General features: G+C 46.6%; 15 non-coding genes across 15 annotated transcripts; all 15 read right to left on the bottom strand.

Annotated features, from left to right (window-relative positions):
• Positions 1–743: 743 nt before the first annotated feature.
• Positions 744–934, bottom strand: LOC142289635 (U2 spliceosomal RNA). Its single transcript, XR_012750092.1, has one exon. It is a non-coding gene; the product is annotated as a U2 spliceosomal RNA (small nuclear RNA).
• A 1387-nt stretch (positions 935–2321) lies between these two features.
• Positions 2322–2512, bottom strand: LOC142289634 (U2 spliceosomal RNA). Its single transcript, XR_012750091.1, has one exon. It is a non-coding gene; the product is annotated as a U2 spliceosomal RNA (small nuclear RNA).
• A 1387-nt stretch (positions 2513–3899) lies between these two features.
• On the bottom strand, positions 3900–4095 carry LOC142289643 (U2 spliceosomal RNA). The gene has a single exon (XR_012750099.1). It is a non-coding gene; the product is annotated as a U2 spliceosomal RNA (small nuclear RNA).
• A 2185-nt stretch (positions 4096–6280) lies between these two features.
• On the bottom strand, positions 6281–6471 carry LOC142289642 (U2 spliceosomal RNA). The gene has a single exon (XR_012750098.1). It is a non-coding gene; the product is annotated as a U2 spliceosomal RNA (small nuclear RNA).
• Positions 6472–7859: 1388 nt separating this feature from the next.
• Positions 7860–8050, bottom strand: LOC142289633 (U2 spliceosomal RNA). The gene has a single exon (XR_012750090.1). It is a non-coding gene; the product is annotated as a U2 spliceosomal RNA (small nuclear RNA).
• Positions 8051–9437: 1387 nt separating this feature from the next.
• On the bottom strand, positions 9438–9628 carry LOC142289632 (U2 spliceosomal RNA). The gene has a single exon (XR_012750089.1). It is a non-coding gene; the product is annotated as a U2 spliceosomal RNA (small nuclear RNA).
• Positions 9629–11015: 1387 nt separating this feature from the next.
• Positions 11016–11206, bottom strand: LOC142289631 (U2 spliceosomal RNA). The gene has a single exon (XR_012750088.1). It is a non-coding gene; the product is annotated as a U2 spliceosomal RNA (small nuclear RNA).
• Positions 11207–12593: 1387 nt separating this feature from the next.
• Positions 12594–12784, bottom strand: LOC142289629 (U2 spliceosomal RNA). The gene has a single exon (XR_012750087.1). It is a non-coding gene; the product is annotated as a U2 spliceosomal RNA (small nuclear RNA).
• A 1387-nt stretch (positions 12785–14171) lies between these two features.
• Positions 14172–14362, bottom strand: LOC142289628 (U2 spliceosomal RNA). Its single transcript, XR_012750086.1, has one exon. It is a non-coding gene; the product is annotated as a U2 spliceosomal RNA (small nuclear RNA).
• A 1387-nt stretch (positions 14363–15749) lies between these two features.
• On the bottom strand, positions 15750–15940 carry LOC142289627 (U2 spliceosomal RNA). Its single transcript, XR_012750085.1, has one exon. It is a non-coding gene; the product is annotated as a U2 spliceosomal RNA (small nuclear RNA).
• A 1387-nt stretch (positions 15941–17327) lies between these two features.
• Positions 17328–17518, bottom strand: LOC142289646 (U2 spliceosomal RNA). Its single transcript, XR_012750102.1, has one exon. It is a non-coding gene; the product is annotated as a U2 spliceosomal RNA (small nuclear RNA).
• A 1388-nt stretch (positions 17519–18906) lies between these two features.
• Positions 18907–19097, bottom strand: LOC142289645 (U2 spliceosomal RNA). Its single transcript, XR_012750101.1, has one exon. It is a non-coding gene; the product is annotated as a U2 spliceosomal RNA (small nuclear RNA).
• A 1387-nt stretch (positions 19098–20484) lies between these two features.
• LOC142289644 (U2 spliceosomal RNA) lies at positions 20485–20675 on the bottom strand. Its single transcript, XR_012750100.1, has one exon. It is a non-coding gene; the product is annotated as a U2 spliceosomal RNA (small nuclear RNA).
• A 1387-nt stretch (positions 20676–22062) lies between these two features.
• LOC142289638 (U2 spliceosomal RNA) lies at positions 22063–22253 on the bottom strand. The gene has a single exon (XR_012750095.1). It is a non-coding gene; the product is annotated as a U2 spliceosomal RNA (small nuclear RNA).
• Positions 22254–23640: 1387 nt separating this feature from the next.
• Positions 23641–23831, bottom strand: LOC142289626 (U2 spliceosomal RNA). The gene has a single exon (XR_012750084.1). It is a non-coding gene; the product is annotated as a U2 spliceosomal RNA (small nuclear RNA).
• Positions 23832–24467: the final 636 nt, after the last annotated feature.

Below are 24467 nucleotides of genomic sequence, written 5' to 3'. Positions count from 1 at the left end.
GAAAAGCTTACTATCAAAGGTTAGAGGGGGGCTTTCTCAGAGGGCTTTTTACAGTTTTTCTATTCCCAATTAGCCGTTTAAGTGTACTTATTGAAAGTAGTAATTCTTTCATAGGCCGCCCTTTCTTAGTATTTGACGTTCCTTATATTGCGGTATGAGGCTTCGCAGTAGGTTGCAAACATTCATCACCCATGACTGTCCCCAATTGAGCTCAGAAGCTCAATGTCTATCATGACCTCTCTTTTAGAATGTCCAAGAGCAAGCAAACTATTCCTCCAGGAGAGGGCGCCAACAGACTACTAAAGAGATCATCATTACTCAAAGAAAACCCCAAAAACCAATGCATGATAGGAATAAACAGGTAACTTTCTTTGGAGTGGAAGCGGAGAGATCGCACCAGATGCCAATTCTAGATGTTATCACACCTGTGGTCACTGCAGCAGCAGGTGAATCCACTTTGTCCAAAAGGGATCTATTCCATTCAATTGCAAATGATCTAGATAAGACAGAGAACTGCAGCACGGGGACATAGCCGAGTTGGTCAGGTTGAGTGGTGATGAGTTTGCTATTTGGATGAATAAAGAAAGTCAAAAGTGTGAAAGATAAAAAACAAAAGGAGGAAGTGTGAAAAGTGAATGGGCCAAATTGAGGTGCATATGAAGACGTATGCTTTCTTCCAATTCATTAAATCGGGCTAATATGAATCAGGTGAATTGAGTTCTGCTTTTGGAAACTGGGTTAAGAAGGGGTGCACCGTTCCTGGAGGTACTGCAATACCAGGTCAATGCGTGGAGTGGACAGAGCAAGCTCTTTTTCCATCTCCCTGTTCTAAAAATCCATTTAATATATGGTCCCCAGATAGGGGACGTATCAGATATTAAACTGATAAGAACAGATACTACACTTGATCTTAGCCAAAAGGCCGAGAAGCGATAACCAGAATTGGTTTGGGCCTCGAGTGGCACCCTGGCCTATGCCGGACACATCTTAGGGAGAGAGAGCGAGAGGGAGACAAACCCACGCCTACACAAGACATTTTGTCACCCAAGCCAACCCTTGAAAAGGCTGCTTTGCAGAGCCAAAACAAGAAGAATGGTGCGTTTTGCAGCCGCCGCCCACTGCAATGAATCTGAATAACTCCTCCTTTAGGGCGCAAGCAACTCCCCTCCCCCTTGCAGTCTTTCCAATTCACGATACAAAAAGACGGACAGGACAGGTTGCCTGACTTTCCGTCACTGCCACCCTTTGCCATCCTTACCCGTAGAAAGCCCTTTCATCATCCCCAAACCCTAATCTTTTCCCTTTCCTTCCCAGCCCCCAAACCCTGCCCTCTGTACCTTTCTCACCACCCGCTTCCCTTCTCCTGTCATCCCCCTACCACCCGGGAAAAAAAGAGATTGCCCCCTCCTTCCACTAGCCCACCCTCCCACCCAAAGAACAACTTCTTCTGCGCAGCTTGTTTTCTAGGCAGCAGCGCTATTGTGATGTCATCGGGGGGCATTGTGACAAGCCGCCAGTGTTCCGTCTCTTCATGTTGTGCACAGTTCAAACGGAAAATACATCAACAGGCAGACTACAGAAAAGCTTACTATCAAAGGTTAGAGGGGGGCTTTCTCAGAGGGCTTTTTACAGTTTTTCTATTCCCAATTAGCCGTTTAAGTGTACTTATTGAAAGTAGTAATTCTTTCATAGGCCGCCCTTTCTTAGTATTTGACGTTCCTTATATTGCGGTATGAGGCTTCGCAGTAGGTTGCAAACATTCATCACCCATGACTGTCCCCAATTGAGCTCAGAAGCTCAATGTCTATCATGACCTCTCTTTTAGAATGTCCAAGAGCAAGCAAACTATTCCTCCAGGAGAGGGCGCCAACAGACTACTAAAGAGATCATCATTACTCAAAGAAAACCCCAAAAACCAATGCATGATAGGAATAAACAGGTAACTTTCTTTGGAGTGGAAGCGGAGAGATCGCACCAGATGCCAATTCTAGATGTTATCACACCTGTGGTCACTGCAGCAGCAGGTGAATCCACTTTGTCCAAAAGGGATCTATTCCATTCAATTGCAAATGATCTAGATAAGACAGAGAACTGCAGCACGGGGACATAGCCGAGTTGGTCAGGTTGAGTGGTGATGAGTTTGCTATTTGGATGAATAAAGAAAGTCAAAAGTGTGAAAGATAAAAAACAAAAGGAGGAAGTGTGAAAAGTGAATGGGCCAAATTGAGGTGCATATGAAGACGTATGCTTTCTTCCAATTCATTAAATCGGGCTAATATGAATCAGGTGAATTGAGTTCTGCTTTTGGAAACTGGGTTAAGAAGGGGTGCACCGTTCCTGGAGGTACTGCAATACCAGGTCAATGCGTGGAGTGGACAGAGCAAGCTCTTTTTCCATCTCCCTGTTCTAAAAATCCATTTAATATATGGTCCCCAGATAGGGGACGTATCAGATATTAAACTGATAAGAACAGATACTACACTTGATCTTAGCCAAAAGGCCGAGAAGCGATAACCAGAATTGGTTTGGGCCTCGAGTGGCACCCTGGCCTATGCCGGACACATCTTAGGGAGAGAGAGCGAGAGGGAGACAAACCCACGCCTACACAAGACATTTTGTCACCCAAGCCAACCCTTGAAAAGGCTGCTTTGCAGAGCCAAAACAAGAAGAATGGTGCGTTTTGCAGCCGCCGCCCACTGCAATGAATCTGAATAACTCCTCCTTTAGGGCGCAAGCAACTCCCCTCCCCCTTGCAGTCTTTCCAATTCACGATACAAAAAGACGGACAGGACAGGTTGCCTGACTTTCCGTCACTGCCACCCTTTGCCATCCTTACCCGTAGAAAGCCCTTTCATCATCCCCAAACCCTAATCTTTTCCCTTTCCTTCCCAGCCCCCAAACCCTGCCCTCTGTACCTTTCTCACCACCCGCTTCCCTTCTCCTGTCATCCCCCTACCACCCGGGAAAAAAAGAGATTGCCCCCTCCTTCCACTAGCCCACCCTCCCACCCAAAGAACAACTTCTTCTGCGCAGCTTGTTTTCTAGGCAGCAGCGCTATTGTGATGTCATCGGGGGGCATTGTGACAAGCCGCCAGTGTTCCGTCTCTTCATGTTGTGCACAGTTCAAACGGAAAATACATCAACAGGCAGACTACAGAAAAGCTTACTATCAAAGGTTAGAGGGGGGCTTTCTCAGAGGGCTTTTTACAGTTTTTCTATTCCCAATTAGCCGTTTAAGTGTACTTATTGAAAGTAGTAATTCTTTCATAGGCCGCCCTTTCTTAGTATTTGACGTTCCTTATATTGCGGTATGAGGCTTCGCAGTAGGTTGCAAACATTCATCACCCATGACTGTCCCCAATTGAGCTCAGAAGCTCAATGTCTATCATGACCTCTCTTTTAGAATGTCCAAGAGCAAGCAAACTATTCCTCCAGGAGAGGGCGCCAACAGACTACTAAAGAGATCATCATTACTCAAAGAAAACCCCAAAAACCAATGCATGATAGGAATAAACAGGTAACTTTCTTTGGAGTGGAAGCGGAGAGATCGCACCAGATGCCAATTCTAGATGTTATCACACCTGTGGTCACTGCAGCAGCAGGTGAATCCACTTTGTCCAAAAGGGATCTATTCCATTCAATTGCAAATGATCTAGATAAGACAGAGAACTGCAGCACGGGGACATAGCCGAGTTGGTCAGGTTGAGTGGTGATGAGTTTGCTATTTGGATGAATAAAGAAAGTCAAAAGTGTGAAAGATAAAAAACAAAAGGAGGAAGTGTGAAAAGTGAATGGGCCAAATTGAGGTGCATATGAAGACGTATGCTTTCTTCCAATTCATTAAATCGGGCTAATATGAATCAGGTGAATTGAGTTCTGCTTTTGGAAACTGGGTTAAGAAGGGGTGCACCGTTCCTGGAGGTACTGCAATACCAGGTCAATGCGTGGAGTGGACAGAGCAAGCTCTTTTTCCATCTCCCTGTTCTAAAAATCCATTTAATATATGGTCCCCAGATAGGGGACGTATCAGATATTAAACTGATAAGAACAGATTTTGATTTAATGAAGCTTTCCAAAGCACCACAAAAAATGCATGACCGAAGTCACACCAAAAACAGTGCAAAGGCTAGGATTCGTGTGGACCCCACCGTGAGGAGAGGGTCCCCAAAAATCAACCCCGTCCCTCCGAGCCAGAAGGCCACAGCAAGGGTCAGGGATCTTCGGTGCTCCCCCAAGCCGAAGCCTGGTTGAGCCTTGTCGTTGCTCCCAGTGTCCACCCAGGCATCTTACCCAAGTGGAGTAGAGAGCTACTAGTTGTTGGTTTCGCAGCCGAAACTGCCCGGACCGTCAACCGGTGTTGGTTTCTCAGCCCAAGGCTAACCGGACCTCCAACCGGGTGTTGGTTTCTCAGCCGAAGCTGACCCAGACCTCCAACCGGGTGTTGGTTTCTCAGCCGAAGCTGACCCAGACCTCCAACCGGGTGTTAGTTTCTCAGCCCAAAGCTGACCAGACCTCCGACCGGGATTATAAAAATTTCCCTTCCTAGCCAGAAGGCCGGGATAGGATAATATGCTCAAAAAGTATGAAAAGGCAAGGTACGGTGTGCTACAGAGCCCAAGGCTTGCCGGGGTCCCAAGCCAGCAAGCTCAGACTCACTCCAGGGTCGTCAGTCCTGGGGCACGTTGTACCATAGCCCCCCACCCTTACTCAGTCTAATAGCCTCGATCCTGGTAGGGCCATGTTTTCCTCTAGATGAATATACTATCCACCCAGAGTACTAGCAAGCGCAACCTTCCAGTGTGCATTGTATCATTGTACTAAGGTGGCCTGGAGCTTAAACCACCTCTTCGAACAACACTACACTTGATCTTAGCCAAAAGGCCGAGAAGCGATAACCAGAATTGGTTTGGGCCTCGAGTGGCACCCTGGCCTATGCCGGACACATCTTAGGGAGAGAGAGCGAGAGGGAGACAAACCCACGCCTACACAAGACATTTTGTCACCCAAGCCAACCCTTGAAAAGGCTGCTTTGCAGAGCCAAAACAAGAAGAATGGTGCGTTTTGCAGCCGCCGCCCACTGCAATGAATCTGAATAACTCCTCCTTTAGGGCGCAAGCAACTCCCCTCCCCCTTGCAGTCTTTCCAATTCACGATACAAAAAGACGGACAGGACAGGTTGCCTGACTTTCCGTCACTGCCACCCTTTGCCATCCTTACCCGTAGAAAGCCCTTTCATCATCCCCAAACCCTAATCTTTTCCCTTTCCTTCCCAGCCCCCAAACCCTGCCCTCTGTACCTTTCTCACCACCCGCTTCCCTTCTCCTGTCATCCCCCTACCACCCGGGAAAAAAAGAGATTGCCCCCTCCTTCCACTAGCCCACCCTCCCACCCAAAGAACAACTTCTTCTGCGCAGCTTGTTTTCTAGGCAGCAGCGCTATTGTGATGTCATCGGGGGGCATTGTGACAAGCCGCCAGTGTTCCGTCTCTTCATGTTGTGCACAGTTCAAACGGAAAATACATCAACAGGCAGACTACAGAAAAGCTTACTATCAAAGGTTAGAGGGGGGCTTTCTCAGAGGGCTTTTTACAGTTTTTCTATTCCCAATTAGCCGTTTAAGTGTACTTATTGAAAGTAGTAATTCTTTCATAGGCCGCCCTTTCTTAGTATTTGACGTTCCTTATATTGCGGTATGAGGCTTCGCAGTAGGTTGCAAACATTCATCACCCATGACTGTCCCCAATTGAGCTCAGAAGCTCAATGTCTATCATGACCTCTCTTTTAGAATGTCCAAGAGCAAGCAAACTATTCCTCCAGGAGAGGGCGCCAACAGACTACTAAAGAGATCATCATTACTCAAAGAAAACCCCAAAAACCAATGCATGATAGGAATAAACAGGTAACTTTCTTTGGAGTGGAAGCGGAGAGATCGCACCAGATGCCAATTCTAGATGTTATCACACCTGTGGTCACTGCAGCAGCAGGTGAATCCACTTTGTCCAAAAGGGATCTATTCCATTCAATTGCAAATGATCTGGATAAGACAGAGAACTGCAGCACGGGGACATAGCCGAGTTGGTCAGGTTGAGTGGTGATGAGTTTGCTATTTGGATGAATAAAGAAAGTCAAAAGTGTGAAAGATAAAAAACAAAAGGAGGAAGTGTGAAAAGTGAATGGGCCAAATTGAGGTGCATATGAAGACGTATGCTTTCTTCCAATTCATTAAATCGGGCTAATATGAATCAGGTGAATTGAGTTCTGCTTTTGGAAACTGGGTTAAGAAGGGGTGCACCGTTCCTGGAGGTACTGAAATACCAGGTCAATGCGTGGAGTGGACAGAGCAAGCTCTTTTTCCATCTCCCTGTTCTAAAAATCCATTTAATATATGGTCCCCAGATAGGGGACGTATCAGATATTAAACTGATAAGAACAGATACTACACTTGATCTTAGCCAAAAGGCCGAGAAGCGATAACCAGAATTGGTTTGGGCCTCGAGTGGCACCCTGGCCTATGCCGGACACATCTTAGGGAGAGAGAGCGAGAGGGAGACAAACCCACGCCTACACAAGACATTTTGTCACCCAAGCCAACCCTTGAAAAGGCTGCTTTGCAGAGCCAAAACAAGAAGAATGGTGCGTTTTGCAGCCGCCGCCCACTGCAATGAATCTGAATAACTCCTCCTTTAGGGCGCAAGCAACTCCCCTCCCCCTTGCAGTCTTTCCAATTCACGATACAAAAAGACGGACAGGACAGGTTGCCTGACTTTCCGTCACTGCCACCCTTTGCCATCCTTACCCGTAGAAAGCCCTTTCATCATCCCCAAACCCTAATCTTTTCCCTTTCCTTCCCAGCCCCCAAACCCTGCCCTCTGTACCTTTCTCACCACCCGCTTCCCTTCTCCTGTCATCCCCCTACCACCCGGGAAAAAAAGAGATTGCCCCCTCCTTCCACTAGCCCACCCTCCCACCCAAAGAACAACTTCTTCTGCGCAGCTTGTTTTCTAGGCAGCAGCGCTATTGTGATGTCATCGGGGGGCATTGTGACAAGCCGCCAGTGTTCCGTCTCTTCATGTTGTGCACAGTTCAAACGGAAAATACATCAACAGGCAGACTACAGAAAAGCTTACTATCAAAAGGTTAGAGGGGGGCTTTCTCAGAGGGCTTTTTACAGTTTTTCTATTCCCAATTAGCCGTTTAAGTGTACTTATTGAAAGTAGTAATTCTTTCATAGGCCGCCCTTTCTTAGTATTTGACGTTCCTTATATTGCGGTATGAGGCTTCGCAGTAGGTTGCAAACATTCATCACCCATGACTGTCCCCAATTGAGCTCAGAAGCTCAATGTCTATCATGACCTCTCTTTTAGAATGTCCAAGAGCAAGCAAACTATTCCTCCAGGAGAGGGCGCCAACAGACTACTAAAGAGATCATCATTACTCAAAGAAAACCCCAAAAACCAATGCATGATAGGAATAAACAGGTAACTTTCTTTGGAGTGGAAGCGGAGAGATCGCACCAGATGCCAATTCTAGATGTTATCACACCTGTGGTCACTGCAGCAGCAGGTGAATCCACTTTGTCCAAAAGGGATCTATTCCATTCAATTGCAAATGATCTAGATAAGACAGAGAACTGCAGCACGGGGACATAGCCGAGTTGGTCAGGTTGAGTGGTGATGAGTTTGCTATTTGGATGAATAAAGAAAGTCAAAAGTGTGAAAGATAAAAAACAAAAGGAGGAAGTGTGAAAAGTGAATGGGCCAAATTGAGGTGCATATGAAGACGTATGCTTTCTTCCAATTCATTAAATCGGGCTAATATGAATCAGGTGAATTGAGTTCTGCTTTTGGAAACTGGGTTAAGAAGGGGTGCACCGTTCCTGGAGGTACTGCAATACCAGGTCAATGCGTGGAGTGGACAGAGCAAGCTCTTTTTCCATCTCCCTGTTCTAAAAATCCATTTAATATATGGTCCCCAGATAGGGGACGTATCAGATATTAAACTGATAAGAACAGATACTACACTTGATCTTAGCCAAAAGGCCGAGAAGCGATAACCAGAATTGGTTTGGGCCTCGAGTGGCACCCTGGCCTATGCCGGACACATCTTAGGGAGAGAGAGCGAGAGGGAGACAAACCCACGCCTACACAAGACATTTTGTCACCCAAGCCAACCCTTGAAAAGGCTGCTTTGCAGAGCCAAAACAAGAAGAATGGTGCGTTTTGCAGCCGCCGCCCACTGCAATGAATCTGAATAACTCCTCCTTTAGGGCGCAAGCAACTCCCCTCCCCCTTGCAGTCTTTCCAATTCACGATACAAAAAGACGGACAGGACAGGTTGCCTGACTTTCCGTCACTGCCACCCTTTGCCATCCTTACCCGTAGAAAGCCCTTTCATCATCCCCAAACCCTAATCTTTTCCCTTTCCTTCCCAGCCCCCAAACCCTGCCCTCTGTACCTTTCTCACCACCCGCTTCCCTTCTCCTGTCATCCCCCTACCACCCGGGAAAAAAAGAGATTGCCCCCTCCTTCCACTAGCCCACCCTCCCACCCAAAGAACAACTTCTTCTGCGCAGCTTGTTTTCTAGGCAGCAGCGCTATTGTGATGTCATCGGGGGGCATTGTGACAAGCCGCCAGTGTTCCGTCTCTTCATGTTGTGCACAGTTCAAACGGAAAATACATCAACAGGCAGACTACAGAAAAGCTTACTATCAAAGGTTAGAGGGGGGCTTTCTCAGAGGGCTTTTTACAGTTTTTCTATTCCCAATTAGCCGTTTAAGTGTACTTATTGAAAGTAGTAATTCTTTCATAGGCCGCCCTTTCTTAGTATTTGACGTTCCTTATATTGCGGTATGAGGCTTCGCAGTAGGTTGCAAACATTCATCACCCATGACTGTCCCCAATTGAGCTCAGAAGCTCAATGTCTATCATGACCTCTCTTTTAGAATGTCCAAGAGCAAGCAAACTATTCCTCCAGGAGAGGGCGCCAACAGACTACTAAAGAGATCATCATTACTCAAAGAAAACCCCAAAAACCAATGCATGATAGGAATAAACAGGTAACTTTCTTTGGAGTGGAAGCGGAGAGATCGCACCAGATGCCAATTCTAGATGTTATCACACCTGTGGTCACTGCAGCAGCAGGTGAATCCACTTTGTCCAAAAGGGATCTATTCCATTCAATTGCAAATGATCTAGATAAGACAGAGAACTGCAGCACGGGGACATAGCCGAGTTGGTCAGGTTGAGTGGTGATGAGTTTGCTATTTGGATGAATAAAGAAAGTCAAAAGTGTGAAAGATAAAAAACAAAAGGAGGAAGTGTGAAAAGTGAATGGGCCAAATTGAGGTGCATATGAAGACGTATGCTTTCTTCCAATTCATTAAATCGGGCTAATATGAATCAGGTGAATTGAGTTCTGCTTTTGGAAACTGGGTTAAGAAGGGGTGCACCGTTCCTGGAGGTACTGCAATACCAGGTCAATGCGTGGAGTGGACAGAGCAAGCTCTTTTTCCATCTCCCTGTTCTAAAAATCCATTTAATATATGGTCCCCAGATAGGGGACGTATCAGATATTAAACTGATAAGAACAGATACTACACTTGATCTTAGCCAAAAGGCCGAGAAGCGATAACCAGAATTGGTTTGGGCCTCGAGTGGCACCCTGGCCTATGCCGGACACATCTTAGGGAGAGAGAGCGAGAGGGAGACAAACCCACGCCTACACAAGACATTTTGTCACCCAAGCCAACCCTTGAAAAGGCTGCTTTGCAGAGCCAAAACAAGAAGAATGGTGCGTTTTGCAGCCGCCGCCCACTGCAATGAATCTGAATAACTCCTCCTTTAGGGCGCAAGCAACTCCCCTCCCCCTTGCAGTCTTTCCAATTCACGATACAAAAAGACGGACAGGACAGGTTGCCTGACTTTCCGTCACTGCCACCCTTTGCCATCCTTACCCGTAGAAAGCCCTTTCATCATCCCCAAACCCTAATCTTTTCCCTTTCCTTCCCAGCCCCCAAACCCTGCCCTCTGTACCTTTCTCACCACCCGCTTCCCTTCTCCTGTCATCCCCCTACCACCCGGGAAAAAAAGAGATTGCCCCCTCCTTCCACTAGCCCACCCTCCCACCCAAAGAACAACTTCTTCTGCGCAGCTTGTTTTCTAGGCAGCAGCGCTATTGTGATGTCATCGGGGGGCATTGTGACAAGCCGCCAGTGTTCCGTCTCTTCATGTTGTGCACAGTTCAAACGGAAAATACATCAACAGGCAGACTACAGAAAAGCTTACTATCAAAGGTTAGAGGGGGGCTTTCTCAGAGGGCTTTTTACAGTTTTTCTATTCCCAATTAGCCGTTTAAGTGTACTTATTGAAAGTAGTAATTCTTTCATAGGCCGCCCTTTCTTAGTATTTGACGTTCCTTATATTGCGGTATGAGGCTTCGCAGTAGGTTGCAAACATTCATCACCCATGACTGTCCCCAATTGAGCTCAGAAGCTCAATGTCTATCATGACCTCTCTTTTAGAATGTCCAAGAGCAAGCAAACTATTCCTCCAGGAGAGGGCGCCAACAGACTACTAAAGAGATCATCATTACTCAAAGAAAACCCCAAAAACCAATGCATGATAGGAATAAACAGGTAACTTTCTTTGGAGTGGAAGCGGAGAGATCGCACCAGATGCCAATTCTAGATGTTATCACACCTGTGGTCACTGCAGCAGCAGGTGAATCCACTTTGTCCAAAAGGGATCTATTCCATTCAATTGCAAATGATCTAGATAAGACAGAGAACTGCAGCACGGGGACATAGCCGAGTTGGTCAGGTTGAGTGGTGATGAGTTTGCTATTTGGATGAATAAAGAAAGTCAAAAGTGTGAAAGATAAAAAACAAAAGGAGGAAGTGTGAAAAGTGAATGGGCCAAATTGAGGTGCATATGAAGACGTATGCTTTCTTCCAATTCATTAAATCGGGCTAATATGAATCAGGTGAATTGAGTTCTGCTTTTGGAAACTGGGTTAAGAAGGGGTGCACCGTTCCTGGAGGTACTGCAATACCAGGTCAATGCGTGGAGTGGACAGAGCAAGCTCTTTTTCCATCTCCCTGTTCTAAAAATCCATTTAATATATGGTCCCCAGATAGGGGACGTATCAGATATTAAACTGATAAGAACAGATACTACACTTGATCTTAGCCAAAAGGCCGAGAAGCGATAACCAGAATTGGTTTGGGCCTCGAGTGGCACCCTGGCCTATGCCGGACACATCTTAGGGAGAGAGAGCGAGAGGGAGACAAACCCACGCCTACACAAGACATTTTGTCACCCAAGCCAACCCTTGAAAAGGCTGCTTTGCAGAGCCAAAACAAGAAGAATGGTGCGTTTTGCAGCCGCCGCCCACTGCAATGAATCTGAATAACTCCTCCTTTAGGGCGCAAGCAACTCCCCTCCCCCTTGCAGTCTTTCCAATTCACGATACAAAAAGACGGACAGGACAGGTTGCCTGACTTTCCGTCACTGCCACCCTTTGCCATCCTTACCCGTAGAAAGCCCTTTCATCATCCCCAAACCCTAATCTTTTCCCTTTCCTTCCCAGCCCCCAAACCCTGCCCTCTGTACCTTTCTCACCACCCGCTTCCCTTCTCCTGTCATCCCCCTACCACCCGGGAAAAAAAGAGATTGCCCCCTCCTTCCACTAGCCCACCCTCCCACCCAAAGAACAACTTCTTCTGCGCAGCTTGTTTTCTAGGCAGCAGCGCTATTGTGATGTCATCGGGGGGCATTGTGACAAGCCGCCAGTGTTCCGTCTCTTCATGTTGTGCACAGTTCAAACGGAAAATACATCAACAGGCAGACTACAGAAAAGCTTACTATCAAAGGTTAGAGGGGGGCTTTCTCAGAGGGCTTTTTACAGTTTTTCTATTCCCAATTAGCCGTTTAAGTGTACTTATTGAAAGTAGTAATTCTTTCATAGGCCGCCCTTTCTTAGTATTTGACGTTCCTTATATTGCGGTATGAGGCTTCGCAGTAGGTTGCAAACATTCATCACCCATGACTGTCCCCAATTGAGCTCAGAAGCTCAATGTCTATCATGACCTCTCTTTTAGAATGTCCAAGAGCAAGCAAACTATTCCTCCAGGAGAGGGCGCCAACAGACTACTAAAGAGATCATCATTACTCAAAGAAAACCCCAAAAACCAATGCATGATAGGAATAAACAGGTAACTTTCTTTGGAGTGGAAGCGGAGAGATCGCACCAGATGCCAATTCTAGATGTTATCACACCTGTGGTCACTGCAGCAGCAGGTGAATCCACTTTGTCCAAAAGGGATCTATTCCATTCAATTGCAAATGATCTAGATAAGACAGAGAACTGCAGCACGGGGACATAGCCGAGTTGGTCAGGTTGAGTGGTGATGAGTTTGCTATTTGGATGAATAAAGAAAGTCAAAAGTGTGAAAGATAAAAAACAAAAGGAGGAAGTGTGAAAAGTGAATGGGCCAAATTGAGGTGCATATGAAGACGTATGCTTTCTTCCAATTCATTAAATCGGGCTAATATGAATCAGGTGAATTGAGTTCTGCTTTTGGAAACTGGGTTAAGAAGGGGTGCACCGTTCCTGGAGGTACTGCAATACCAGGTCAATGCGTGGAGTGGACAGAGCAAGCTCTTTTTCCATCTCCCTGTTCTAAAAATCCATTTAATATATGGTCCCCAGATAGGGGACGTATCAGATATTAAACTGATAAGAACAGATACTACACTTGATCTTAGCCAAAAGGCCGAGAAGCGATAACCAGAATTGGTTTGGGCCTCGAGTGGCACCCTGGCCTATGCCGGACACATCTTAGGGAGAGAGAGCGAGAGGGAGACAAACCCACGCCTACACAAGACATTTTGTCACCCAAGCCAACCCTTGAAAAGGCTGCTTTGCAGAGCCAAAACAAGAAGAATGGTGCGTTTTGCAGCCGCCGCCCACTGCAATGAATCTGAATAACTCCTCCTTTAGGGCGCAAGCAACTCCCCTCCCCCTTGCAGTCTTTCCAATTCACGATACAAAAAGACGGACAGGACAGGTTGCCTGACTTTCCGTCACTGCCACCCTTTGCCATCCTTACCCGTAGAAAGCCCTTTCATCATCCCCAAACCCTAATCTTTTCCCTTTCCTTCCCAGCCCCCAAACCCTGCCCTCTGTACCTTTCTCACCACCCGCTTCCCTTCTCCTGTCATCCCCCTACCACCCGGGAAAAAAAGAGATTGCCCCCTCCTTCCACTAGCCCACCCTCCCACCCAAAGAACAACTTCTTCTGCGCAGCTTGTTTTCTAGGCAGCAGCGCTATTGTGATGTCATCGGGGGGCATTGTGACAAGCCGCCAGTGTTCCGTCTCTTCATGTTGTGCACAGTTCAAACGGAAAATACATCAACAGGCAGACTACAGAAAAGCTTACTATCAAAGGTTAGAGGGGGGCTTTCTCAGAGGGCTTTTTACAGTTTTTCTATTCCCAATTAGCCGTTTAAGTGTACTTATTGAAAGTAGTAATTCTTTCATAGGCCGCCCTTTCTTAGTATTTGACGTTCCTTATATTGCGGTATGAGGCTTCGCAGTAGGTTGCAAACATTCATCACCCATGACTGTCCCCAATTGAGCTCAGAAGCTCAATGTCTATCATGACCTCTCTTTTAGAATGTCCAAGAGCAAGCAAACTATTCCTCCAGGAGAGGGCGCCAACAGACTACTAAAGAGATCATCATTACTCAAAGAAAACCCCAAAAACCAATGCATGATAGGAATAAACAGGTAACTTTCTTTGGAGTGGAAGCGGAGAGATCGCACCAGATGCCAATTCTAGATGTTATCACACCTGTGGTCACTGCAGCAGCAGGTGAATCCACTTTGTCCAAAAGGGATCTATTCCATTCAATTGCAAATGATCTAGATAAGACAGAGAACTGCAGCACGGGGACATAGCCGAGTTGGTCAGGTTGAGTGGTGATGAGTTTGCTATTTGGATGAATAAAGAAAGTCAAAAGTGTGAAAGATAAAAAACAAAAGGAGGAAGTGTGAAAAGTGAATGGGCCAAATTGAGGTGCATATGAAGACGTATGCTTTCTTCCAATTCATTAAATCGGGCTAATATGAATCAGGTGAATTGAGTTCTGCTTTTGGAAACTGGGTTAAGAAGGGGTGCACCGTTCCTGGAGGTACTGCAATACCAGGTCAATGCGTGGAGTGGACAGAGCAAGCTCTTTTTCCATCTCCCTGTTCTAAAAATCCATTTAATATATGGTCCCCAGATAGGGGACGTATCAGATATTAAACTGATAAGAACAGATACTACACTTGATCTTAGCCAAAAGGCCGAGAAGCGATAACCAGAATTGGTTTGGGCCTCGAGTGGCACCCTGGCCTATGCCGGACACATCTTAGGGAGAGAGAGCGAGAGGGAGACAAACCCACGCCTACACAAGACATTTTGTCACCCAAGCCAACCCTTGAAAAGGCTGCTTTGCAGAGCCAAAACAAGAAGAATGGTGCGTTTTGCAGCCGCCGCCCACTGCAATGAATCTGAATAACTCCTCCTTTAGGGCGCAAGCAACTCCCCTCCCCCTTGCAGTCTTTCCAATTCACGATACAAAAAGACGGACAGGACAGGTTGCCTGACTTTCCGTCACTGCCACCCTTTGCCATCCTTACCCGTAGAAAGCCCTTTCATCATCCCCAAACCCTAATCTTTTCCCTTTCCTTCCCAGCCCCCAAACCCTGCCCTCTGTACCTTTCTCACCACCCGCTTCCCTTCTCCTGTCATCCCCCTACCACCCGGGAAAAAAAGAGATTGCCCCCTCCTTCCACTAGCCCACCCTCCCACCCAAAGAACAACTTCTTCTGCGCAGCTTGTTTTCTAGGCAGCAGCGCTATTGTGATGTCATCGGGGGGCATTGTGACAAGCCGCCAGTGTTCCGTCTCTTCATGTTGTGCACAGTTCAAACGGAAAATACATCAACAGGCAGACTACAGAAAAGCTTACTATCAAAGGTTAGAGGGGGGCTTTCTCAGAGGGCTTTTTACAGTTTTTCTATTCCCAATTAGCCGTTTAAGTGTACTTATTGAAAGTAGTAATTCTTTCATAGGCCGCCCTTTCTTAGTATTTGACGTTCCTTATATTGCGGTATGAGGCTTCGCAGTAGGTTGCAAACATTCATCACCCATGACTGTCCCCAATTGAGCTCAGAAGCTCAATGTCTATCATGACCTCTCTTTTAGAATGTCCAAGAGCAAGCAAACTATTCCTCCAGGAGAGGGCGCCAACAGACTACTAAAGAGATCATCATTACTCAAAGAAAACCCCAAAAACCAATGCATGATAGGAATAAACAGGTAACTTTCTTTGGAGTGGAAGCGGAGAGATCGCACCAGATGCCAATTCTAGATGTTATCACACCTGTGGTCACTGCAGCAGCAGGTGAATCCACTTTGTCCAAAAGGGATCTATTCCATTCAATTGCAAATGATCTAGATAAGACAGAGAACTGCAGCACGGGGACATAGCCGAGTTGGTCAGGTTGAGTGGTGATGAGTTTGCTATTTGGATGAATAAAGAAAGTCAAAAGTGTGAAAGATAAAAAACAAAAGGAGGAAGTGTGAAAAGTGAATGGGCCAAATTGAGGTGCATATGAAGACGTATGCTTTCTTCCAATTCATTAAATCGGGCTAATATGAATCAGGTGAATTGAGTTCTGCTTTTGGAAACTGGGTTAAGAAGGGGTGCACCGTTCCTGGAGGTACTGCAATACCAGGTCAATGCGTGGAGTGGACAGAGCAAGCTCTTTTTCCATCTCCCTGTTCTAAAAATCCATTTAATATATGGTCCCCAGATAGGGGACGTATCAGATATTAAACTGATAAGAACAGATACTACACTTGATCTTAGCCAAAAGGCCGAGAAGCGATAACCAGAATTGGTTTGGGCCTCGAGTGGCACCCTGGCCTATGCCGGACACATCTTAGGGAGAGAGAGCGAGAGGGAGACAAACCCACGCCTACACAAGACATTTTGTCACCCAAGCCAACCCTTGAAAAGGCTGCTTTGCAGAGCCAAAACAAGAAGAATGGTGCGTTTTGCAGCCGCCGCCCACTGCAATGAATCTGAATAACTCCTCCTTTAGGGCGCAAGCAACTCCCCTCCCCCTTGCAGTCTTTCCAATTCACGATACAAAAAGACGGACAGGACAGGTTGCCTGACTTTCCGTCACTGCCACCCTTTGCCATCCTTACCCGTAGAAAGCCCTTTCATCATCCCCAAACCCTAATCTTTTCCCTTTCCTTCCCAGCCCCCAAACCCTGCCCTCTGTACCTTTCTCACCACCCGCTTCCCTTCTCCTGTCATCCCCCTACCACCCGGGAAAAAAAGAGATTGCCCCCTCCTTCCACTAGCCCACCCTCCCACCCAAAGAACAACTTCTTCTGCGCAGCTTGTTTTCTAGGCAGCAGCGCTATTGTGATGTCATCGGGGGGCATTGTGACAAGCCGCCAGTGTTCCGTCTCTTCATGTTGTGCACAGTTCAAACGGAAAATACATCAACAGGCAGACTACAGAAAAGCTTACTATCAAAGGTTAGAGGGGGGCTTTCTCAGAGGGCTTTTTACAGTTTTTCTATTCCCAATTAGCCGTTTAAGTGTACTTATTGAAAGTAGTAATTCTTTCATAGGCCGCCCTTTCTTAGTATTTGACGTTCCTTATATTGCGGTATGAGGCTTCGCAGTAGGTTGCAAACATTCATCACCCATGACTGTCCCCAATTGAGCTCAGAAGCTCAATGTCTATCATGACCTCTCTTTTAGAATGTCCAAGAGCAAGCAAACTATTCCTCCAGGAGAGGGCGCCAACAGACTACTAAAGAGATCATCATTACTCAAAGAAAACCCCAAAAACCAATGCATGATAGGAATAAACAGGTAACTTTCTTTGGAGTGGAAGCGGAGAGATCGCACCAGATGCCAATTCTAGATGTTATCACACCTGTGGTCACTGCAGCAGCAGGTGAATCCACTTTGTCCAAAAGGGATCTATTCCATTCAATTGCAAATGATCTAGATAAGACAGAGAACTGCAGCACGGGGACATAGCCGAGTTGGTCAGGTTGAGTGGTGATGAGTTTGCTATTTGGATGAATAAAGAAAGTCAAAAGTGTGAAAGATAAAAAACAAAAGGAGGAAGTGTGAAAAGTGAATGGGCCAAATTGAGGTGCATATGAAGACGTATGCTTTCTTCCAATTCATTAAATCGGGCTAATATGAATCAGGTGAATTGAGTTCTGCTTTTGGAAACTGGGTTAAGAAGGGGTGCACCGTTCCTGGAGGTACTGCAATACCAGGTCAATGCGTGGAGTGGACAGAGCAAGCTCTTTTTCCATCTCCCTGTTCTAAAAATCCATTTAATATATGGTCCCCAGATAGGGGACGTATCAGATATTAAACTGATAAGAACAGATACTACACTTGATCTTAGCCAAAAGGCCGAGAAGCGATAACCAGAATTGGTTTGGGCCTCGAGTGGCACCCTGGCCTATGCCGGACACATCTTAGGGAGAGAGAGCGAGAGGGAGACAAACCCACGCCTACACAAGACATTTTGTCACCCAAGCCAACCCTTGAAAAGGCTGCTTTGCAGAGCCAAAACAAGAAGAATGGTGCGTTTTGCAGCCGCCGCCCACTGCAATGAATCTGAATAACTCCTCCTTTAGGGCGCAAGCAACTCCCCTCCCCCTTGCAGTCTTTCCAATTCACGATACAAAAAGACGGACAGGACAGGTTGCCTGACTTTCCGTCACTGCCACCCTTTGCCATCCTTACCCGTAGAAAGCCCTTTCATCATCCCCAAACCCTAATCTTTTCCCTTTCCTTCCCAGCCCCCAAACCCTGCCCTCTGTACCTTTCTCACCACCCGCTTCCCTTCTCCTGTCATCCCCCTACCACCCGGGAAAAAAAGAGATTGCCCCCTCCTTCCACTAGCCCACCCTCCCACCCAAAGAACAACTTCTTCTGCGCAGCTTGTTTTCTAGGCAGCAGCGCTATTGTGATGTCATCGGGGGGCATTGTGACAAGCCGCCAGTGTTCCGTCTCTTCATGTTGTGCACAGTTCAAACGGAAAATACATCAACAGGCAGACTACAGAAAAGCTTACTATCAAAGGTTAGAGGGGGGCTTTCTCAGAGGGCTTTTTACAGTTTTTCTATTCCCAATTAGCCGTTTAAGTGTACTTATTGAAAGTAGTAATTCTTTCATAGGCCGCCCTTTCTTAGTATTTGACGTTCCTTATATTGCGGTATGAGGCTTCGCAGTAGGTTGCAAACATTCATCACCCATGACTGTCCCCAATTGAGCTCAGAAGCTCAATGTCTATCATGACCTCTCTTTTAGAATGTCCAAGAGCAAGCAAACTATTCCTCCAGGAGAGGGCGCCAACAGACTACTAAAGAGATCATCATTACTCAAAGAAAACCCCAAAAACCAATGCATGATAGGAATAAACAGGTAACTTTCTTTGGAGTGGAAGCGGAGAGATCGCACCAGATGCCAATTCTAGATGTTATCACACCTGTGGTCACTGCAGCAGCAGGTGAATCCACTTTGTCCAAAAGGGATCTATTCCATTCAATTGCAAATGATCTAGATATAGACAGAGAACTGCAGCACGGGGACATAGCCGAGTTGGTCAGGTTGAGTGGTGATGAGTTTGCTATTTGGATGAATAAAGAAAGTCAAAAGTGTGAAAGATAAAAAACAAAAGGAGGAAGTGTGAAAAGTGAATGGGCCAAATTGAGGTGCATATGAAGACGTATGCTTTCTTCCAATTCATTAAATCGGGCTAATATGAATCAGGTGAATTGAGTTCTGCTTTTGGAAACTGGGTTAAGAAGGGGTGCACCGTTCCTGGAGGTACTGCAATACCAGGTCAATGCGTGGAGTGGACAGAGCAAGCTCTTTTTCCATCTCCCTGTTCTAAAAATCCATTTAATATATGGTCCCCAGATAGGGGACGTATCAGATATTAAACTGATAAGAACAGATACTACACTTGATCTTAGCCAAAAGGCCGAGAAGCGATAACCAGAATTGGTTTGGGCCTCGAGTGGCACCCTGGCCTATGCCGGACACATCTTAGGGAGAGAGAGCGAGAGGGAGACAAACTCACGCCTACACAAGACATTTTGTCACCCAAGCCAACCCTTGAAAAGGCTGCTTTGCAGAGCCAAAACAAGAAGAATGGTGCGTTTTGCAGCCGCCGCCCACTGCAATGAATCTGAATAACTCCTCCTTTAGGGCGCAAGCAACTCCCCTCCCCCTTGCAGTCTTTCCAATTCACGATACAAAAAGACGGACAGGACAGGTTGCCTGACTTTCCGTCACTGCCACCCTTTGCCATCCTTACCCGTAGAAAGCCCTTTCATCATCCCCAAACCCTAATCTTTTCCCTTTCCTTCCCAGCCCCCAAACCCTGCCCTCTGTACCTTTCTCACCACCCGCTTCCCTTCTCCTGTCATCCCCCTACCACCCGGGAAAAAAAGAGATTGCCCCCTCCTTCCACTAGCCCACCCTCCCACCCAAAGAACAACTTCTTCTGCGCAGCTTGTTTTCTAGGCAGCAGCGCTATTGTGATGTCATCGGGGGGCATTGTGACAAGCCGCCAGTGTTCCGTCTCTTCATGTTGTGCACAGTTCAAACGGAAAATACATCAACAGGCAGACTACAGAAAAGCTTACTATCAAAGGTTAGAGGGGGGCTTTCTCAGAGGGCTTTTTACAGTTTTTCTATTCCCAATTAGCCGTTTAAGTGTACTTATTGAAAGTAGTAATTCTTTCATAGGCCGCCCTTTCTTAGTATTTGACGTTCCTTATATTGCGGTATGAGGCTTCGCAGTAGGTTGCAAACATTCATCACCCATGACTGTCCCCAATTGAGCTCAGAAGCTCAATGTCTATCATGACCTCTCTTTTAGAATGTCCAAGAGCAAGCAAACTATTCCTCCAGGAGAGGGCGCCAACAGACTACTAAAGAGATCATCATTACTCAAAGAAAACCCCAAAAACCAATGCATGATAGGAATAAACAGGTAACTTTCTTTGGAGTGGAAGCGGAGAGATCGCACCAGATGCCAATTCTAGATGTTATCACACCTGTGGTCACTGCAGCAGCAGGTGAATCCACTTTGTCCAAAAGGGATCTATTCCATTCAATTGCAAATGATCTAGATAAGACAGAGAACTGCAGCACGGGGACATAGCCGAGTTGGTCAGGTTGAGTGGTGATGAGTTTGCTATTTGGATGAATAAAGAAAGTCAAAAGTGTGAAAGATAAAAAACAAAAGGAGGAAGTGTGAAAAGTGAATGGGCCAAATTGAGGTGCATATGAAGACGTATGCTTTCTTCCAATTCATTAAATCGGGCTAATATGAATCAGGTGAATTGAGTTCTGCTTTTGGAAACTGGGTTAAGAAGGGGTGCACCGTTCCTGGAGGTACTGCAATACCAGGTCAATGCGTGGAGTGGACAGAGCAAGCTCTTTTTCCATCTCCCTGTTCTAAAAATCCATTTAATATATGGTCCCCAGATAGGGGACGTATCAGATATTAAACTGATAAGAACAGATACTACACTTGATCTTAGCCAAAAGGCCGAGAAGCGATAACCAGAATTGGTTTGGGCCTCGAGTGGCACCCTGGCCTATGCCGGACACATCTTAGGGAGAGAGAGCGAGAGGGAGACAAACCCACGCCTACACAAGACATTTTGTCACCCAAGCCAACCCTTGAAAAGGCTGCTTTGCAGAGCCAAAACAAGAAGAATGGTGCGTTTTGCAGCCGCCGCCCACTGCAATGAATCTGAATAACTCCTCCTTTAGGGCGCAAGCAACTCCCCTCCCCCTTGCAGTCTTTCCAATTCACGATACAAAAAGACGGACAGGACAGGTTGCCTGACTTTCCGTCACTGCCACCCTTTGCCATCCTTACCCGTAGAAAGCCCTTTCATCATCCCCAAACCCTAATCTTTTCCCTTTCCTTCCCAGCCCCCAAACCCTGCCCTCTGTACCTTTCTCACCACCCGCTTCCCTTCTCCTGTCATCCCCCTACCACCCGGGAAAAAAAGAGATTGCCCCCTCCTTCCACTAGCCCACCCTCCCACCCAAAGAACAACTTCTTCTGCGCAGCTTGTTTTCTAGGCAGCAGCGCTATTGTGATGTCATCGGGGGGCATTGTGACAAGCCGCCAGTGTTCCGTCTCTTCATGTTGTGCACAGTTCAAACGGAAAATACATCAACAGGCAGACTACAGAAAAGCTTACTATCAAAGGTTAGAGGGGGGCTTTCTCAGAGGGCTTTTTACAGTTTTTCTATTCCCAATTAGCCGTTTAAGTGTACTTATTGAAAGTAGTAATTCTTTCATAGGCCGCCCTTTCTTAGTATTTGACGTTCCTTATATTGCGGTATGAGGCTTCGCAGTAGGTTGCAAACATTCATCACCCATGACTGTCCCCAATTGAGCTCAGAAGCTCAATGTCTATCATGACCTCTCTTTTAGAATGTCCAAGAGCAAGCAAACTATTCCTCCAGGAGAGGGCGCCAACAGACTACTAAAGAGATCATCATTACTCAAAGAAAACCCCAAAAACCAATGCATGATAGGAATAAACAGGTAACTTTCTTTGGAGTGGAAGCGGAGAGATCGCACCAGATGCCAATTCTAGATGTTATCACACCTGTGGTCACTGCAGCAGCAGGTGAATCCACTTTGTCCAAAAGGGATCTATTCCATTCAATTGCAAATGATCTAGATAAGACAGAGAACTGCAGCACGGGGACATAGCCGAGTTGGTCAGGTTGAGTGGTGATGAGTTTGCTATTTGGATGAATAAAGAAAGTCAAAAGTGTGAAAGATAAAAAACAAAAGGAGGAAGTGTGAAAAGTGAATGGGCCAAATTGAGGTGCATATGAAGACGTATGCTTTCTTCCAATTCATTAAATCGGGCTAATATGAATCAGGTGAATTGAGTTCTGCTTTTGGAAACTGGGTTAAGAAGGGGTGCACCGTTCCTGGAGGTACTGCAATACCAGGTCAATGCGTGGAGTGGACAGAGCAAGCTCTTTTTCCATCTCCCTGTTCTAAAAATCCATTTAATATATGGTCCCCAGATAGGGGACGTATCAGATATTAAACTGATAAGAACAGATACTACACTTGATCTTAGCCAAAAGGCCGAGAAGCGATAACCAGAATTGGTTTGGGCCTCGAGTGGCACCCTGGCCTATGCCGGACACATCTTAGGGAGAGAGAGCGAGAGGGAGACAAACCCACGCCTACACAAGACATTTTGTCACCCAAGCCAACCCTTGAAAAGGCTGCTTTGCAGAGCCAAAACAAGAAGAATGGTGCGTTTTGCAGCCGCCGCCCACTGCAATGAATCTGAATAACTCCTCCTTTAGGGCGCAAGCAACTCCCCTCCCCCTTGCAGTCTTTCCAATTCACGATACAAAAAGACGGACAGGACAGGTTGCCTGACTTTCCGTCACTGCCACCCTTTGCCATCCTTACCCGTAGAAAGCCCTTTCATCATCCCCAAACCCTAATCTTTTCCCTTTCCTTCCCAGCCCCCAAACCCTGCCCTCTGTACCTTTCTCACCACCCGCTTCCCTTCTCCTGTCATCCCCCTACCACCCGGGAAAAAAAGAGATTGCCCCCTCCTTCCACTAGCCCACCCTCCCACCCAAAGAACAACTTCTTCTGCGCAGCTTGTTTTCTAGGCAGCAGCGCTATTGTGATGTCATCGGGGGGCATTGTGACAAGCCGCCAGTGTTCCGTCTCTTCATGTTGTGCACAGTTCAAACGGAAAATACATCAACAGGCAGACTACAGAAAAGCTTACTATCAAAGGTTAGAGGGGGGCTTTCTCAGAGGGCTTTTTACAGTTTTTCTATTCCCAATTAGCCGTTTAAGTGTACTTATTGAAAGTAGTAATTCTTTCATAGGCCGCCCTTTCTTAGTATTTGACGTTCCTTATATTGCGGTATGAGGCTTCGCAGTAGGTTGCAAACATTCATCACCCATGACTGTCCCCAATTGAGCTCAGAAGCTCAATGTCTATCATGACCTCTCTTTTAGAATGTCCAAGAGCAAGCAAACTATTCCTCCAGGAGAGGGCGCCAACAGACTACTAAAGAGATCATCATTACTCAAAGAAAACCCCAAAAACCAATGCATGATAGGAATAAACAGGTAACTTTCTTTGGAGTGGAAGCGGAGAGATCGCACCAGATGCCAATTCTAGATGTTATCACACCTGTGGTCACTGCAGCAGCAGGTGAATCCACTTTGTCCAAAAGGGATCTATTCCATTCAATTGCAAATGATCTAGATAAGACAGAGAACTGCAGCACGGGGACATAGCCGAGTTGGTCAGGTTGAGTGGTGATGAGTTTGCTATTTGGATGAATAAAGAAAGTCAAAAGTGTGAAAGATAAAAAACAAAAGGAGGAAGTGTGAAAAGTGAATGGGCCAAATTGAGGTGCATATGAAGACGTATGCTTTCTTCCAATTCATTAAATCGGGCTAATATGAATCAGGTGAATTGAGTTCTGCTTTTGGAAACTGGGTTAAGAAGGGGTGCACCGTTCCTGGAGGTACTGCAATACCAGGTCAATGCGTGGAGTGGACAGAGCAAGCTCTTTTTCCATCTCCCTGTTCTAAAAATCCATTTAATATATGGTCCCCAGATAGGGGACGTATCAGATATTAAACTGATAAGAACAGATACTACACTTGATCTTAGCCAAAAGGCCGAGAAGCGATAACCAGAATTGGTTTGGGCCTCGAGTGGCACCCTGGCCTATGCCGGACACATCTTAGGGAGAGAGAGCGAGAGGGAGACAAACCCACGCCTACACAAGACATTTTGTCACCCAAGCCAACCCTTGAAAAGGCTGCTTTGCAGAGCCAAAACAAGAAGAATGGTGCGTTTTGCAGCCGCCGCCCACTGCAATGAATCTGAATAACTCCTCCTTTAGGGCGCAAGCAACTCCCCTCCCCCTTGCAGTCTTTCCAATTCACGATACAAAAAGACGGACAGGACAGGTTGCCTGACTTTCCGTCACTGCCACCCTTTGCCATCCTTACCCGTAGAAAGCCCTTTCATCATCCCCAAACCCTAATCTTTTCCCTTTCCTTCCCAGCCCCCAAACCCTGCCCTCTGTACCTTTCTCACCACCCGCTTCCCTTCTCCTGTCATCCCCCTACCACCCGGGAAAAAAAGAGATTGCCCCCTCCTTCCACTAGCCCACCCTCCCACCCAAAGAACAACTTCTTCTGCGCAGCTTGTTTTCTAGGCAGCAGCGCTATTGTGATGTCATCGGGGGGCATTGTGACAAGCCGCCAGTGTTCCGTCTCTTCATGTTGTGCACAGTTCAAACGGAAAATACATCAACAGGC

The sequence above is a fragment of the Anomaloglossus baeobatrachus genome, unplaced genomic scaffold (assembly GCF_048569485.1).
Source record: "Anomaloglossus baeobatrachus isolate aAnoBae1 unplaced genomic scaffold, aAnoBae1.hap1 Scaffold_991, whole genome shotgun sequence".
NCBI lineage: Eukaryota > Metazoa > Chordata > Amphibia > Anura > Aromobatidae > Anomaloglossus > Anomaloglossus baeobatrachus.
The sequence above is the reverse complement of the archived record's forward strand: the minus strand, read 5'-3'. Positions and strand labels throughout refer to the sequence as shown.